The sequence below is a fragment of the Pongo abelii genome, chromosome 7 (genome assembly GCF_028885655.2).
Source record: "Pongo abelii isolate AG06213 chromosome 7, NHGRI_mPonAbe1-v2.0_pri, whole genome shotgun sequence".
In the NCBI taxonomy this organism is placed as follows: Eukaryota; Metazoa; Chordata; class Mammalia; order Primates; family Hominidae; genus Pongo; species Pongo abelii.
Genome location: NC_071992.2, coordinates 75,371,308 through 75,377,307, shown reverse-complemented (window position 1 = coordinate 75,377,307; position 6,000 = coordinate 75,371,308). Strand labels below are relative to the sequence as shown.

The 6,000-nt window shown below is 41.1% G+C and overlaps 1 pseudogene; it reads right to left on the bottom strand.

The window, feature by feature from the left end:
- Nucleotides 1–1,021: 1,021 nt before the first annotated feature.
- The window catches only part of LOC100462004 (phosducin-like protein 3), a 100,152-nt pseudogene continuing 95,173 nt past the window's right edge, over nucleotides 1,022–6,000 (bottom strand).

The following is a 6,000-nucleotide window of genomic DNA, read 5'->3' as shown; positions in this document are numbered from 1 at the left end:
AAAATAACAGTAGAAAACAGCTGCAACTAATGGAAAGAAAACAAATAGAAGTCTTAAGTATTATTCCACTGTGGAAGATTACAGACTATGCCAGAATTATACATATTAAGAAGTCATTAAAAATGGACACTTCTGACCTCTCTAAATCACATGACCACAATTAACTGTATGGACTTCTTTCTACCAGGCAGGAAGCAGACAAATTATGACTTACCCTTTAACATCCAAGACATGCATGACTTTGTCTTTTCTTCTTTTTTATCCTCCCTTACTTTCTCCTTGAATTTATAATTATGATGGGAAGAAAAATGTAGATAAGACTTAAACATATATTTTTGGTCAGAAAGACAAAGAATCTATAAAAGATGTTGGCATGAACCCTACTGCATTCATCGTTTTCCCAAACTGATTCAAACTTCAGCATGTGGCTGGGATGTTCCAGATGCCCCAGGGCCAATCTTCCATGCTGCAGGGTACTGGAACATGCTGCTCCCTCTGCCTGGAACCTGCCCTTTCCTTGTCTGGTGAACTCTGACTCATGATGCAAAATTCAGTTCAAAGACTTCCTAGTGACCCTCCCTGTAGACCAGGACCCCAATGTGTGCTGTCATTTCCTCCTGTACTTTTCCTTCATAGCCCTTCTCAGACATTGCAATTAAGGATTTACTTGATAATTTGGTCAATGTCTGCCTCTCCCTCTCAATGGTAAGATCCACAGGGCAGGGTTCTGGGTTGTTTTTCTCATCACTGTATGCCCAGGGCCTGGAATAGTGTTGGATTTTTTTTTTTAATACTAATAGCGGTTTTAATTTTTTTTTTAAAGGAAATACTACAATTTAAAAAAAAGAGTTCCAAAAAAATTAACAAAATTTCCGGCAATGATTACTTCTGAAATGTAAAGATTTGAAACATAATCTATACAAAACTAAAAACCAAAAGGATTTATTCTTACTTTTTCCTTTTTAAAAAAATCCAGACAATTTGTCACAAGAAAGTTCAGCAAGTTCCAGCAGCTGCAGCCTCAGTCACCCTTGGAATCACTGTCCCTCTTCATGAGGACAGAGCGCCACACTAAGGACAGCAACACGTCTTCAGTTGGTTTCTTAGGGTTTTCCTCCAAGTCTGTGTTAATTTCTCCAGATTGAGACAGTTTCCACTCCAACTCATCTCTTGTCAGGTTCATGCCGCCAAACACCAGAGGACGGATAAACTGAGGCTTGATATCTCCTTCCAGGTAAAAAAATTTCGTGGGCAGATTCCTATCAGGATAATTGGGTGTGCAGGTTGTTGTTGAAATGGCTTTGATTAATTTGACATCAGGAAACTTCCCGGCAAGTCCACTGAGGTGCTGTTTGCTCAGGGCACAGAGGGGAAGTCCTTGTTTGTAAAGGTGCAAGATGACCCACAAACCCTCACCAGGTAACTTCTTGAACAATATCCTCTCCTGAGACCTCCAAGACTTCTCCACATTTATTCTTCAGTTTAATTACTTTCCACTCACCCAGTCTCTGCTGTCTGTACATTTCAATAGCATGCTCATTCTTCTCATTACATTTGTCTTCAAGACCCTCCAGCTCTTCAAAGTCATATCTTCATATGTTTTTACCACTGACTGCTAGAGGACACACTGCTACTCTTCCTCCTTTTTCTCCAATTCTTTCAGGCTTTCCTTGGTGGGAAATTACATCTTACACAACAAGGGCATCTTGCCTGCCAAGGAACGTCTGAAAGAACTGTGTCTGCATTGGGGTCCTGCATCTTGTCTGCAATTGCTGAAGCCAGTTGTGCCACGGTGCCCCCACCCCTCAGCTCCCTTTTGCCCAGAGTTGGATTCTTAATCAGTATTTGTTGAGTAAAATAACAAACCTCTGCCTGCTCATGCCTGTAATCCCAGCACTTTGGGAGGAGGCTGAGGCGGGAGGATTGCTTTAGGTTAGGAGATCAAGACCGGCCTGGGCAACATAGTGAGACCTTGTCTCTACAAAAAGTACAAAAAGTTAGTCAATGTGGTGGCACTAGCCTGTGGTTCCAACTACTTGGGAGGCCGAGGTAGAGGATTCCTTGAGCCCAGGAGGTTGAGCTGAAGTGACCGGTGATCATGCCACTGCACTCCAGCCTGGGTGACAGAGCAAGACTCTTTCTCAAAAAAAACAAAAAAAACACTTTAACTAACAATAATGCCCACTATTTATGTAACGTTGCTGTGTCAGGTACTGTAATAAATGCTTGCCATATTTTAATTAACTATCACTTCACAAAGTTTAACTTCATTCCCACATATATAACACTATCTTCATTAGTCAGTCATTTGATATAAGTCCAGAGCTCTTCCTTGATTATGAGTTCATTGATTATGAGTCCATTGATTGGAAGTTCTGCAGTTGTTTTTTTTTTGCATAAAATACATCTATAATGCCTCATTTATAATTTCTAAAATGTCTGGGTTATAAGAACACCTGCAGTGGAATTTGAGTGCAGAATTTTTTTTTTTTTTGAGACAGAGTCTTGCTCTGTCACCCACGCTGGAGTGCAGTGGTGAGATCTCCACTCACTGCAAACTCTACCTCCCAGGTTCATGCCATTCTCCTGCCTCAGCCTCCCAAGTAGCTGGGACTACAGGCACCCGCCACCATGCCTGGCTAATTTTTTGTATTTTTAGTAGAGACGGAGTTTTACCATGTTAGCCAGGATGGTCTCGATCTCCTGACCTCGTGATCTGCCCGCCTCGGCCTCCCAAAGTGCTGGGATTACAGGTGTGGGCCACCGCGCCTGGCCAAGAGCAGAATCTTTTTAGATTTTTAAAACTTCTCCCATAACAATTTTTCTAGCTCATCATCCACAACTGATTTGACAGTATTTTTAAGCGATTTGTCTTTTATTTTTTGCCTTTGTATTTTACGGGTATATAACATGTTTGTTTTGTAATTAAAATAGCAACTAAAATTGACATATTTAAAAACAAACGCAATTGTATTTTGGTGGTGAACCACTGGCAGGTGGGGCTTTATCTTCCTGTGGGCGTGCTTGCATGGGGGATTCTGGGAGTGTGCGGAATGTGCGGAAAAGATAATGACACTAAAGGAAGCTGGGAAGATCTTTTTCCCTCTGGAAATGCTGAATAAACTTTGTGTTATGTGCCTGTGTTTCTACTGCGACTCATCACATGAGGTCAGGTGTGAAACTTTCAACTTTCCACTGGTGGCATCATGTTGGCATTCAAAAAGTTTCAGATTTTAGAGCATTTTGGATTTCAGATTTTCAGGATTTTAGGAATGTTCAACCTATAACAGGAATCTCAGAAGACAGTACAGAAAAAATGAGTGGGAGGAAATATTTCAAGAAATAACAAAAGAGGTTTTCCTACAGCTGAATGATACTAGTTTCCCAGAACAATGAATAGATAATAGACTCATTTCAACTTACCACTGTAAAGTTTCCAGAAAAATATTAAAAGAGAACAAGAAATTTCCAGAGATAAAGAAAACAAATAAGCAAAAAAACAAGGTCACTTATAAAAGAACAAAAATCAGACTATCTTTTGAACTTCCCCTCAGCAACCCTGGATTTCTAACAAATACTGTCATGAACTTTCTCCTCTTTTCTTTTTTAAGAGACAGAGCCGCCCCGTGTTGCCCAGGCTGGAGTGTAGTGATGCGATCTTAGCTCACTGCAGCTTTGAGTTCCTGGGTGTGGCACAAGCAGGTCTTGAACTCGTGGCCTCAAGCGATTCTCCTGCCTTGGCCTCCCAAGCTGCTGGGATTACAGGCGTGAGCCACTGCACCCAGCTGGAATGCACATTCTAAGTTACAAGGTAAAACTATTTTCAATCTCACATTTTATACTCAGCAAAGCTCTCAATCAAGAATGAGGATAGAATGAACAGCTCTTCAGGTATGTAGGATTTAGGTTTACTTGTTCCATATAGTTTCTTAGGGAGTTACTTGGAGGACACGGTCCAGCTAAACAAGGTAGTAAGTCAAGAAAGAAGGCATGGGGTCCATCTCAGAGGAATAACAAAGTGAGGTTCCCGTATCATAGCTAAGGAGCACATCTGCAGACCCTCAGTCTAGATGGAGGCACAAAGAGGGAAAGATCTGGAAAAATGGGAGGCTGACGATTTGTGGGATCTTTGAGAAATTGGAAAAGTAAAGATTTGATAAAGGCAAGCAATGCAAATAAGCAACTGAAGCAGAAGAAAGAGGAGAAACCGGAAAAGGGAGAGAAGGAGGAAGAGGAGGAGGAGGAGGAGAAACTCTTAAAGAACACGAAAATTTGGAATGTAATAATAATATTTGGCTGCACAGTCAATAATATTACATAGTCATAATAACATAAATACTGTTTGCTGATTTTCAAGTTTTCAGATCAAATAACAAGGGAAAGAAGACTTGATTATGCATACACACAAAAAAAGAAAGTGTTATCAAAACTGACAAGAAAAAGTAAGTCAACGTACTTAAAGTAGTGCTGGAAGTTATAAGGTAAGGTGGGGAGAAAAGAAGAGGTTGGGTGTGGTGGCTCACGCCTGTAATCCCAACACTTTGCGAGGCCGAGGCGGGCGGATCACGAGGTCAGGAGATCGAGACCATCCTGGCTAACACAGTGAAACCCCGTCTCTACTAAAAATGCAAAAAAAAAATTAGCTGGGTGTGGTGGAAGGCTACTCGGGAGTAGCTGAGGCAGCTACTCGTCCCAGCTACTCGGGAGGCTGAGGCAGGAGAATGGAGTGAACCCGGAGGCGGTGCTTGCAGTGAGTAGAGATCACACCACTGCACTCCAGCCTGGGCAACAGAGCAAGACTCGGTCTCAAAAAAAAAAAAAAGAAGAAAGAAAAAAACCACTAATAATCCCTTTTTACCACTTGAGAGCTCAAGAGATATTTGCATATTTATATGCAGTATTTAAGTTAAAAGATAATCAACAGAGGAACGAATGATTCTTACCTTCAGTGGCAGGAGGGGAGGAGAGAGGAAGATTATCGTGCCTTAGAAAGTCCATAGGTGTTGAGACTTTACCAAACTGTAGTGATTTAAGCCTGTTATTTAGAGAGCAGGTAACTACCAGAAAAACTAAAAATAAAAAAATTATCATAGTTAATATAGTGCTCTGATACACAGAATTGAGATTGCGGGGGCCTGAAAAAGAGAATTGTTGCTTTTCATTTTAAACTCTTCTATCTTATTAAATTCGAACATCTTATTAGCTTCATCAAAATTTAAAATATATCTATTTGAAAATTATGCTAGTGGGCCAAGCGCAGTGGCTCATGCCTGTAATCCCAGCACTTTGGGAGGCCGAGGTGGGTGGATCACAAGGTCAGGAGTTCGAGACCAGCCTGACTAACACGGTGAAATCCCGTCTCTGCTAAAAATACAAAAATTAGTTGGGTGTGGTGGTGTGCACCTGTAAACCCAGCTACTCAGGAGGCTAAGCCAGGAGAATCACTTGAACCCAGGAGGCAGAGGTTGCAGTGAGCTGAAATTGCGCCACTGCACTCCAGCTTGGGCAACAGAGCGAGACTCTCTCTCAAAATAATAATCATAATAATAATGCTAGTGAACATATCACATTAAACTTTGGTTATTGCTTGGTTATTTCTTCTATTTTTTAGGAAAAAATTTAACTAGCTAAATTATAACAATTATTATTATTTCTAATACTGAGAAAAATATTTCAGCATAGGCATGTGTCTAGGACAGGAGACTCCAAAAGCTCTAGTCGGTCTTTTGTTTTTAGTAAATCTAGGAAAATGTTTTAATGTTCGGCCACAAGGCAGTCTTTTCAAGGGTGAGATGTTTTTGTAGCTTCCTCTATTATTTTCTCCAGAGGACTGCAGAGTGTGAAGACTATAGACAATTGCTGAGTTACTTCCCGGGGTGTTTCCAGCCAGTGTCAAGGAGATAGCCACCTTTGTGCCTCTCTGGATGGGAGCTGGGGTGCATGAAGGCTTGGTATTTGTCCTTGTACTCAAGGGTGCTAGATGCGGCATCCTGTGCTTTT